The sequence below is a fragment of the Triticum dicoccoides genome, chromosome 2A (assembly GCF_002162155.2).
Source record: "Triticum dicoccoides isolate Atlit2015 ecotype Zavitan chromosome 2A, WEW_v2.0, whole genome shotgun sequence".
Lineage (NCBI taxonomy): Eukaryota > Viridiplantae > Streptophyta > Magnoliopsida > Poales > Poaceae > Triticum > Triticum dicoccoides.
Genome location: NC_041382.1, coordinates 52,244,086 through 52,255,291, shown reverse-complemented (window position 1 = coordinate 52,255,291; position 11,206 = coordinate 52,244,086). Strand labels below are relative to the sequence as shown.

The 11,206-nt window shown below is 40.3% G+C and overlaps 1 long non-coding RNA gene across 1 annotated transcript; it reads left to right on the top strand.

Annotated features, from left to right (window-relative positions):
- Positions 1 to 377: 377 nt before the first annotated feature.
- Positions 378 to 3,982, top strand: LOC119358908. The gene is made up of 4 exons (XR_005172324.1): positions 378 to 494; positions 823 to 905; positions 3,230 to 3,286; positions 3,426 to 3,982. It is a non-coding gene; the product is annotated as an uncharacterized LOC119358908 (long non-coding RNA).
- The last annotated feature ends 7,224 nt before the right edge of the window (positions 3,983 to 11,206 follow it).

Here is an 11,206-nt window from a genome sequence, read left to right as displayed (position 1 = left end):
ATGGAAGTACTCCTTCTGTAAACTAATATAAAAGCGTTTACATCACTACTTTAGTATTCTAAACGCTTTTATATTAGTTTACGGAGGGAGTAGTAGACAGTAAATCTATTATATATAAAAAGCGCTTAATGGCCTCATCAGAAAAAGATAAATAGCCTAGAAATTACCACAATAATTAGAAACATCTGACCGTTTGTTTTACTGACTAAAATTGTATAGCCATTAGATTAGACTTATGTACAAAAATTACCCACCACTGCCATTATAATAAAGAACAAAACGTCTCACCATATTCTTAGCTAATTACAAAAACAATACCTAGGATTAATGGGTAACCAATCGTTTTGTCAAAATCGTACTGCAAAGAGAGGCACCGCTCAGCGCTCACGTCCTGGCGCTAGGGTTTCCTCGCGGCGGCTCAGGTTCTCACATCGATGGGATTGCGCCCGGAAGCCTGAATCCATTCTCCGATGGATTATGTGCTGATAAGAGAGGTACGTACATGTATTTCATCTTTCCTTGCTCCACCGATTGTAATTATTGGTGCCATTATTTTCCAGATCCCACGATGTTGTTGAGGATGTGATAAATAGCGATGATCCAGTCCAGCCTCTCCTTAATCCTTTTATATCGACTTTTCATGTCGTCCTAGATCCATCAAACTCTGTAACCGATCTTAGAAAAGGGCGGCCAACCCAATCCAGTTTCTCTTCTAATCTCTTTCTTTTTTAACCTTCTAATCGCCTCAGATTTTAGGTTCTGACCATGCATCAATCGAGCTTCTATTTTCGGTCAATTAATGATTTATTCTCATCATGGTAGATGTAGCGGAGGATGGGGTGTATTTGCTGGACTCAAGCCGATCTCACAGCCGCCGAGGAAGTGCAGGCTGCCGCGGATTGGAGGTAAAATGATTTCTGCTCCATTCATCAAGTGTTAAATTCATCACTGAACCAGGATGATTTGAGTGGTCTTTTCGGTTGCTTGGAAGGAATCTCAGTCATCTAACCACAAGATTTGAAATTTCAGGTGCGTGTACGTATTCAGTCAAACGTGTTATCAGGCATGAATGTTGTTAGCTAAATTATAGGGTAGCTAGCTCCCCCAGAACCAATGTAGAAGATCAGATAACAACTATATGTGTGGGCTGCTATAATCAAAGTCTTGAATAGAGGAAAACAAAAGAAGTTGCAGCATATTACATGCAGTGCAATCTACAAACACACGCACGTACATTAGCACTGGAGTAGCTCACGTACACTACAAGTTTGAAGCTGATTGCTTCGAGTTACAAAGGAAGAGTGCATGCACATACAACCGACCATATGGAGCTGCACAAAACGTGCACAACTAGCTTCACTCCTAGCCTAAAAGCTATCCACAGTAACTACGGCAGATTGTTCCTCTCAACTTCTTGCCTTACCAAGGAACTTGCTGCCACTTACTTCTCTACAAAAACCATGCCTACGTAGCATTCAGTTCGCTGGTACTGGTAAGTTGCACTTTCCAACATGGAGTAATCAAAACAGTTTCTTCAGATAAGTAAAATTGATTGGCATATGAAGATTTGTAGTGCGTGATACTCATGATTTTTCCCTTGCACTTCACAAAATTATATCTAGTTTGCCAAGATATTTTTTTGTAAATGCAAGATGTTGAAAGAGTAAACACCCCTGCACTATAAGAAAATTTGTGCAGTAAAGATCCCTGTAATTCTCCATAAAAAAGATAAGTCTTCAAATTACAAGGCTTGATATCTACATTTTGCTGGATAGGATCCTACCAGGACAACTTTCAAGCACCATCAATTGCATTATGTTTTGTTTTCAGACATTTTTCGCTGATTCCGAATATTTTATTCGTAAAAGGGGGCTGTACATGCTTTACACATTAAGGGTGAATAAATTTGTCCATAAGGTCCGTTACAGACTCCTGTTTTTATAAGTGGGACCCCCGGCTATCATAGTCAACGTAATCATGGTTGTCATGATGTTTAATGATCCTTAGGAACTAGATCCTTCTCTAGGCATGAAATACGTTAACGCACCCCATATTTGATGATTTACACCATCAACTGACCAGTTATTTCCACCTAGACAACGCTGTTGCTTGGCTTAGCATGCAAGTACTGAAGATGAGATATTAATTTCTTAAAGGTGAATGCTAACTTATAGACAATTATTGCTTACATATTGCTATTTGATTTTATCAGGGATTATTGGTTATGAAGCATGCCTTTCGACTATAATAATCTTCAACTCATATACGTTTCCCATTTTAGTTTTTGTTTTTTCTTTCAGAGTATATCTGTCCAGAAGAATGATGCTTACAAATTTAGCTTTTAGTGTTTCTGGAATGCCATTCTATTTCTGTAAGATACAATACCAGGTAACAGGGTGAAATATCATCATCGTGTCAACCAAAATTTGTCCTTTTTTTACTGATTTATCTGCCATGACAAACTGCGCGTACAAATTGTAATCACACAACGATAGGAGATAGTAATGCAGACAAATTTAAGTTGTACTGGAATGATTGCTGTCGTTGTATTTCTGCTATATAATATACTACACTACAGGAAGTTGTTGTAGTAAAGGAAAATAAAGATTTATTTATCAGATTCAATGGTCATGTTTTCGGCAACTTGGAATCAAACAATAAAAAAACAAATATTATACTTTTCACGTGATCGATTCTTTGTGTTAATAGATACAAGAACGATGCTATACACATGGCAATTTCCGAACAATTTTGGGATGATGCAGCACATCAAGCCGTCTGTGCGTACTGCAAACCTGGACAGCACCGTCCAATCCTCCATCATGCAAAGTTCACTTGGCAACTGTCGTCCGCGTAGTAGTTTCGTAGATACAACACTGCATTTTCTTTTTGTGGTTGTACAACCTGCATATTGGCCATGGACTAGCTTGCGACCTGAGGTCTGGCTATGTGCACTAAGTGCTCATGCACATGAGAAGAACACAATTTTAGTTCTAGACATGAATCATTAAATTATGACGTATTAAAAATTTATGTACTGATTTACTATCAGGCAACAGCCAACCATTTAATTATCACACGAACTTATATTCCTCATGTTATGACATAGGCAACTGTCACTCTAGAACATATGATGTGTCATAAAGAAAAATCTATTCTGGCATGATAAGTGGAATACAACACCTCTTAAGCTACAATGCCCTAACCATTTCTCTTTTTCCCTTAGCAGTTTGTCCTTAGTTCAGCAAGTTTCTGAGACTGATAATCTCCAAGAGATCTTTCACAGGTCACTCTCTACCCAAGCTTTTGGCCAGTTCCAACAAGTTCAATTAACATTAGCTCACATAACTCTCACACCTAGCTAGCTAGGATATATGGAGCTACTATTGAAATTCTGCAACCTTTTCTGCTGCCAAACATTACAGAGTTCTAATTCAAGGAGAGGTGGCACACCCCATATTTAAGAAGATTTGGAAATCAGCAGTGATTCAGCGATACCAAATTTTACTGTTGGTTTCTGATCCAAGATAGGCTCAGCACAAGAAGTCTGCTTCTCAGGAAATCATTTCACCTCCCCTCCTACCAATATGTGCTATGTAATGAGCAAATTGAGACCACATTGCACCTCTTTTTGGACTGCTCATTTGCTCTACAATGCTGGCACCTGATCACTCCTAATAAGAAGAGGGACAGATCTGTCATTCAGGAAATCATGCTGGCTTTGAATGAATTACCAAATGGAGTGGCCATGAACATTGTCATTATGAGTTGCTGGCATATTTGGATGCAAGGGAACAACAAGATCTTTAAGCATATTAATCCAATCACCACATAATGGAAGCTGCTACGCAAGAAAGATTTACAGTTGCTACATCATAGAATTAGGCACTAGCTCCTTCAAGTTTTTCAAGACTGCATTGCCACACGTTTGTACTCTGAAAGATCCTTGAGTTAGATGGGCTTGCCATCTCCTTTTCTTTTTGATCCCTTTTATACATACACTTTTAATTGCTTTTAATGAAAATTACAATCGAACAATTGGTATAGAGTCTCTGGCTAAAAAAAACATGCTAGAAGAACTGAGAAGTCGAGAAGACTACATAACGTGGAAAGTGAAGAATCAGACTGGTGAGACCCAAAAACAGATGACGTTTTGTACATGTAGTAGTATCGATAATTATATTTTTCTCCAAAGAAAGTACACACTATTTCTTTCTAGAAAATGGTCACTGTGAAAGCAAATAATGTAACGTGAAAATATAAGCTACCAATGGTACTGCAGAGTGCACGTGTCGAGAAAGTTTTACAGGATATGTATAGTACATAAATAAACTAAATCACTAAAATAAATATGTGAATTATGCATGGCGTTAGAAAATGTACCTATAACTACACTAACACTATGACAACTATTAAATTTATGTTTGCAGAAAAATATATAGCTAAGCAGCATGATAAAAAGATAGAAAAATAATACAAACATTATTTAAACAACGCGAGTGATCATAAAATATTTGGTATGACATGCATACTTAGGAAGTAAATGATGAAGGGGTAACACATATATTTATATATCAATAAAAACCAGAACATGTCGAAGATTAAACTATGTTTGAAGTAGTCTTATATTTGAAAATGCCATCACATTTGGTTTCAGTTTTTCTTCTGAAAAATCAAATAATATGCTTTCACCATTTAACTTTATGAAATGCTAGCCCGCGCATCGAGCGGGCCACTTTGCTAGTTAATTGAGAAGAAAAGATGGTGAGAGGATAGGTTGGCAGAAAAAGCTGGGCCACGCAGCCCAAACAACATGTGCCTTTTTTTTGTCCAACTTTTGTATTTGCTCTTCCTCCTTTTATCTTTCCCTTTCTTTTCATGGAGACTCAAAAATACTAGAAAATGCATTGTACAACCTTATTCTTTTTTTGAAAGTGTCAAATTAGGCCAAATTCTCCAAAACTACAAAATCTAGGTCCTCAAAATATTGTCAAGTCGTTTACTGCATGTCCTATGCAACCCTGCTCAGCTGTGATTTTCACGCGTGGCAACTGGCAAGTTAACCACCCAAATAGTTATTTCTCCTAATGCCGTATACCCTGTTGCTTTCTTCAATTTTGCGGGTGGCCGCTTGGGTTACAGACCTCTCGAAAAAAAAAATGTGTCATAAAACAGGACCTCTAGGAGAATTGAAGAAATGTGACGTAAAACTAGTATAACTGCTTGACATTCGCACTCATTCAAAACACACATGCTAGCAAGTAAGAAGACTAATTCTCAAAAGAAAAACCATATTATACATCATTTGTACAATATCTTGGCCAAAATCAAATTTCCCGTTGTCAGAGTAAAAACAAAATCATATATTTTTTACAAACTATGTACATCATATACAAGACTTCGCGGTGTCATATGGCAAGCACTAGGCATGGCATGGAGCGGCCCCTGGGTCTGGGCGACTGACTCTCCCAGATGGCCCACACCACGTCCTCCTTAGCTGGCCGGCCCAACTTTCGAATCGTGACAGACGTGTTGAAGTACTCACGAAAGCCGGTGATGACGCCAGCACGGAGGCACCATGCATGCACCCAATAGTCATGCTCGCCCGCCCAGCCTTCCGCCACCACCCACTGCTCGTCGCCTTCGGCGGCGCCACCAACTTCTCAACCCTTGCTGGCGCGAACCGGAACGCGAGCGCCCCCTTCGCTTCGCCGGTCAGTAGGCGCCGCATGTGCTGGCACCTACACGGCCCGTGAAAACACCAGGTCCGCCACCAGCAGAGCGGCCACGGCCGCCGCATCGCCGCGCGCAAGCGAGGCGTAGAGGGACTCCACCACCATGCTATTGGACTTGGACCGCGTGCATGCCCATGGTTAAATTGGATGGTCGAGTGAGTGCAAAAGTGCAAACTGCAAATTGAGTAGCCTAGTACTCCAGTACAGATTACGGACACAGTGTCCTGTGAATACTTGAGATAAGAACTTGAGAAAGCTGAGTGAGTTGAAGACGAAGGTAGGTGTATGTATATATAGTCTGGTAGGGTGCAACCTGACAAGCCGGCCGTGTAGTGTATACCTATTCTCGTTTTCATGATGGCCGTGTAGTGATACCCATGAGTTGCTATTTGATTTTTAATTTGCCTAACTGCAAGTCGTTGTCTGGACGGAGGCTTGTGGGACGAGTACAGAAAAGTGTAGCTATTAGAACGCCATATTTGATCTTTACAATTGAGCCATTTGAAGTTAATTATTCAGAATTGATTTCAAAATTGCACCAGCACGCAAGATATAAAAAAAATGGTGCGTATGTGTTATAAAAAGCTACTTTCTATATTTATTAATTATATGGTCCTGAGAAAATGTTTATTTGTTTGGAGTGAAGACACACGCTTCGGCGCTAGCTAGGTGGAAGAAACAGAACAATACCCCTGTCTGTCTTTGTCTTTTTGAATAAAAACAATGTCCCTATCACTCTACCTACTGCATATGCCATGCATGCATATATACCCTTCGTTATAGTAACACAGATAATTAAAGTTTACTGTCTGCTTTAGTGAGTAATTGACAAAGTGGGGATATGTAATTTAGCAAGGACGAAGCAGCGATGATTGATATTTATAAGGTAAATTAGTCGTGTGATGATGTGAGGCCGGGGTTATCATTGAGGCCACATTGTGCACCCCGCCCACAACCAGTATCCACTAGGTCTTCTGCGATGGGCTTCAAATCTGGGAAAACCAGCCAGATCTAGAACTACTGCATACCGGTCATTCGTCTCCACGCACCACCTCGCCCCCTAGGTGCAGGAAGCTGCACACGGCCACGTCTATTCCACTGCGATGTAATGCCATGCGCTATTGCCACCACTCCAACACCTACATACTCCGTGTCCTTATTTGCGGAGAGCGTCGCCAAGGTGCACCCCTACTCCCTTCGCCTTTGATGGAAGGGCGATAAGAGATAGAGGCTTTTTGGCCTAGGTTTTCAATCACCTCCAGAGTCACTGCTTGCATGGGCAAAAATAGACGTTGTATTCATATGAAGTACAGACTTATGACCAAACTTAAATCTCGAAGAACGCAGACGCACTACATTATGAAATGGAGGGAGTAGTAGATAATATAGTAAACTGAGCACAAAGATGGTGAGAGCATAGGTTGGCAGGTAGCCTACGGAAGATCCAGTTCCCTACGGAAGTGGATCCTCTGACTTGCTAAGGGAAGTCAGGGGAGCGACAGTAACCTGACTTTCCTTCTCTGAAGTTCTATGAACAGTGCTCTAATACAACGATTTACAACAATAATTTGTGTACAGTGATCTGCAATCTACAGTAATTCCTGAGAAGTGCCAGGTCTCTAACTTGCCTCCTCTGTTTTACTCAAGGATGGTGCTGTAGCACCCTGAGTTCCCTCTTGTATGTCGGAGGATTCACTTCCACTATGGAAGTGGATCGTAGTCAGCTGATGAAAGCGGCATGAGACTTATTGAGTGATTTGCAAAAAATTGGGCCACACAAAATACTGGGTGACGGAGCCCAGACATCATGCGCCTTTTTAGGTTGAACTTTTGTATTTGCTCTTCCTCCTTTTATCTTTCCCTTTCTTTTCATGAAGACTCAAAAATAGTAAAATCGATCGTAGATTTTTTTAGGTGTCTAATTAGGCCAAAATTTCCCAAACTACAAATCTAGGTCCTATTATTTTCAAGTCGTTTACTGCATGTCCTATGCAGTCTTGCTCAGTTTTGAATTTTGATTTGCACGTGTTGCTTTCTTCAAATTGTGTGGGTGGCCTGTTGGGTTACAGACCTCTTGAAGGAATGAAAAAAAGTGTCATAAAACTATACCTCCAGGAGAAATATGATGAAATTGGTCCTAAATCTAGTGTATCTGTTTTAGATTTGCACTCATCCAAAAAATACATGCTAGCAAGTAAGAAGACTAATTCTCAAAAGGAAAAAAACATAATTTTCATCATTTGTACAACGTCTTGCTTGGCCAAAATCAACTTCCACATGGTAAGAGTAATAAACAATATCATATTTTCTTTTACGAAATATGTGCATCATATACAAACTTCGCAGAGTCATATGGCAAGCACTAGGCCTGGCATGGAGCGGCACCTGGGCCTAGGCGATTGGCTCTCCCAGATGGCCCACACCACGTCCTCCTTAGCTGGCCGGCCCAGCTTTCGGATGGTGACAGACGTGTTGAAGTACTCGCGAAAGCTGGAGATGATGCCAGCGCGGAGGCACCATGCATGCACCCAATAGTCGTGCTGGCCGGCCCACCCTTCTGCCACCACCCACTGGTCGTCGCCTTCGGTGGCGCTGCTAACCTCTACAACTCGTGCCGGCGCGAACCGGAAGGCCACGCCCCCCTTGGCCTCGCCGGTCAGTAGGCGGCGCATGTGCTGGCACCGACGCGGGCCGTGAAACCACCAGTCCAGGTCCGCCGCCAGCAGGGATGTGACTGCCGCTGCGTCGCCACGAGTGAGCGAGACATACAAAGACTCCACCACCGCGCGGTTGGACTTGGATGGCGCGTGCAGGCCCGTACCCATGGTTAAATTGGATATTCGACACAGAGTGATAGTATGAATAGCCTAGTGCTGTCTCCCCGTAAATATTCGAGAGAAGAACTTAAAAAGCTGTGTGTGTTGAAGAAGGTAGGTGTATGTATAATATATAGGCTTAGGGACTTGGGTGCAACCTGACAGGTCGGCCGTGTAGTAGAGGAGATACATTTACATGTACAGTCATTCTCACTTTCATGCACACAAATGGACAATCTGTGGTTCGGTGATATCTATGGGTTGCTATTCGATTTTTAATTTGCCTAACTGCAAGTCGTTCTCTGGATGGAGGCCTGTGGGCCGAGTACAAAAGTGTAGCTATTAGAACCATGTTTGATCTTTACAACTGAGCCATTCGCAGTTAATTATTCGGAATTAGATTTCGAACCTGTGCTAGTACGCAAGATATAGTAAAAGGATTGTTTGTCTTGTAAAAGCTAATCACATTATCTTTATTTTAAAAAAGGAGGAAGACCTCTGGCCTCTGCATCTGGCAAAATTATATTATCTAATTATGCAGTATGTTTATTTGTTTGGAGTGATGACCCACGCACGCACACGCTTCGGAGATAGCTAGGTGGAAGAGATAGAGCAATATCCCTGTCTGTCCTTTTCTTTTTTAATAGAAAAGGTAATGTCCCTATCACTCCACTCACTGCATGTGAGATTAGGGGTAAGAAGAGTCAGGGTAAAATGGCATATACCCTTTGTTAGTGTCAGTAATCTGCATAGTAACATAGATAATTTAAATTTACTGTCTGCTCGGAATAGACAAAGTGGGATATGTAATTTAGCATGGACGAAGCAATGATTATGACATTAATAAAGTCAATTAGTTGTGGGATGATTTGAGGCCAGGGTTAGCATTGTTGTATCCGTATGGAGTAAACTAAGCAGAGAGATATTCAAAGGAATAATGTTCGAAACATGGCGAAAATCCAAATCGGTGCCCAGGCTCATCTGCTCCCGGTCAGAAAAAATTCAAAACAAATACTAGAAAAATTCACACAAATCCAAAAAAAATTACGTGGTAGATAATTTGATGCGTGAGGTCTGCTCCAAATTTCAACTCATTTGAATATCTGAGCAGCTCCCGGCAAAAAAGACAAATCGGGTCAAAACAGTGCGTGAACAGTAAACTTTTTTATAGACCCCGATTTTGTCTTTTTTGCAGAGAGCTACTCAACGAGTTGAAATTTGCAGCGAACCTCACGCATCAAATTATCTACCACCCAAAAAAATTTGGAAAGTTTTGAATTTTTCTAGTATTCGTTTTGATTTTTTTCGTCAGCGCGGGTGCAGCTAAGCCCGGGAGCAGAAACGCCACACTCGAAACTTGGCACTTATCATGGTACAACTGATGTGGTGCATATTTTGTTCCTTTCACATAAATGCAGCTGCAACATATAGTAGTATATTGTTGTTTAATGAAGCTACAAACATGCATGTAAGTTTGGATGACATTCTTATTCAATATATTAATAAACCACCAATTATTTCATTGCAACATATTGAGTTTTTAGTATAGGATTCTACTGTGGCAACTGAATCGACAATCAATTTGACACTCCTTTTCATTCTTTGTTCTTATGGTTAACATGCTAAGTGCAAAGTGCTTGAGAAACATAACCCCCAAATTGATTGTCCATTGCAGTAACCATAACCCCCAAACTGCTTGAGAAACATCTCAAAATCATGCAAGGATATTGGACTTAGTACATTTAACTTACCACTATCAATACTTCTTGTATATATACCAGAAGCTCTTGAACTATGTTACTGCTTTCCAGTTAAGACTTTACAAATTTATCCAAAATTGAGGTAGGCCTTTTGTTGAGCACATCAATTTTTTCGCCGTTTCAGTACACATACTAAGCAGGGAGATAATCTCACACTTAAAAGGCTCCATTTTCCACATTACGTAGGAAGATTACATAGAATGCAACTTGGCAGGCTCCATTTTCTGTATTGCGAAGAAAGATTACACAGAATGCAACTTGGCAAAGAAAAGAAGCTAGAACTATATATACCAGCTAAATAATAAAGTGTATTATAGTTCCTGTGATCATTTTTTTACAAGTAATAAATACTTGAGGATCATCAAGGGAAAAACAATGTTGTCGTGAAAAGCAATGAACAAAGGTAAGTTAATGTTGAAAACACATCATGTAAAGTTGAACTGTATTTAAAACATTACTTCTCTCGTGGAAACAAAGATCATACATAATCCACCATAACAAGCAAAAATCTTCAGAGAGATAACAAAGATGTCGACTGTAGTAAATTGCACATGTGGTTATAGTAGCAGAATAAAACTTTTTGATTAGGCACAAAAGACGACTGCCACATCTTTGTTTTTGGAAAGCCATGTGGACTATAACATGGAGTGAGCTCTTCTTCCAGACAGAAGAAGATTATACAATGGAATACAATTGAGCCCAAGTTACTTACCAAGTTTCTCTTCTTCCTAACACAAGAAGATTAGACAATGGAATACAATAGTTGCCATAATAAATTGCCAACAATGTTAGTACGATGTGGATGTCAACCTATGATTTTTCAAAATCAACAAACATTCGACGCTGAGCAGAACACAAAATAACAATGACAACTAATTATTGTCCTTTTGGGACT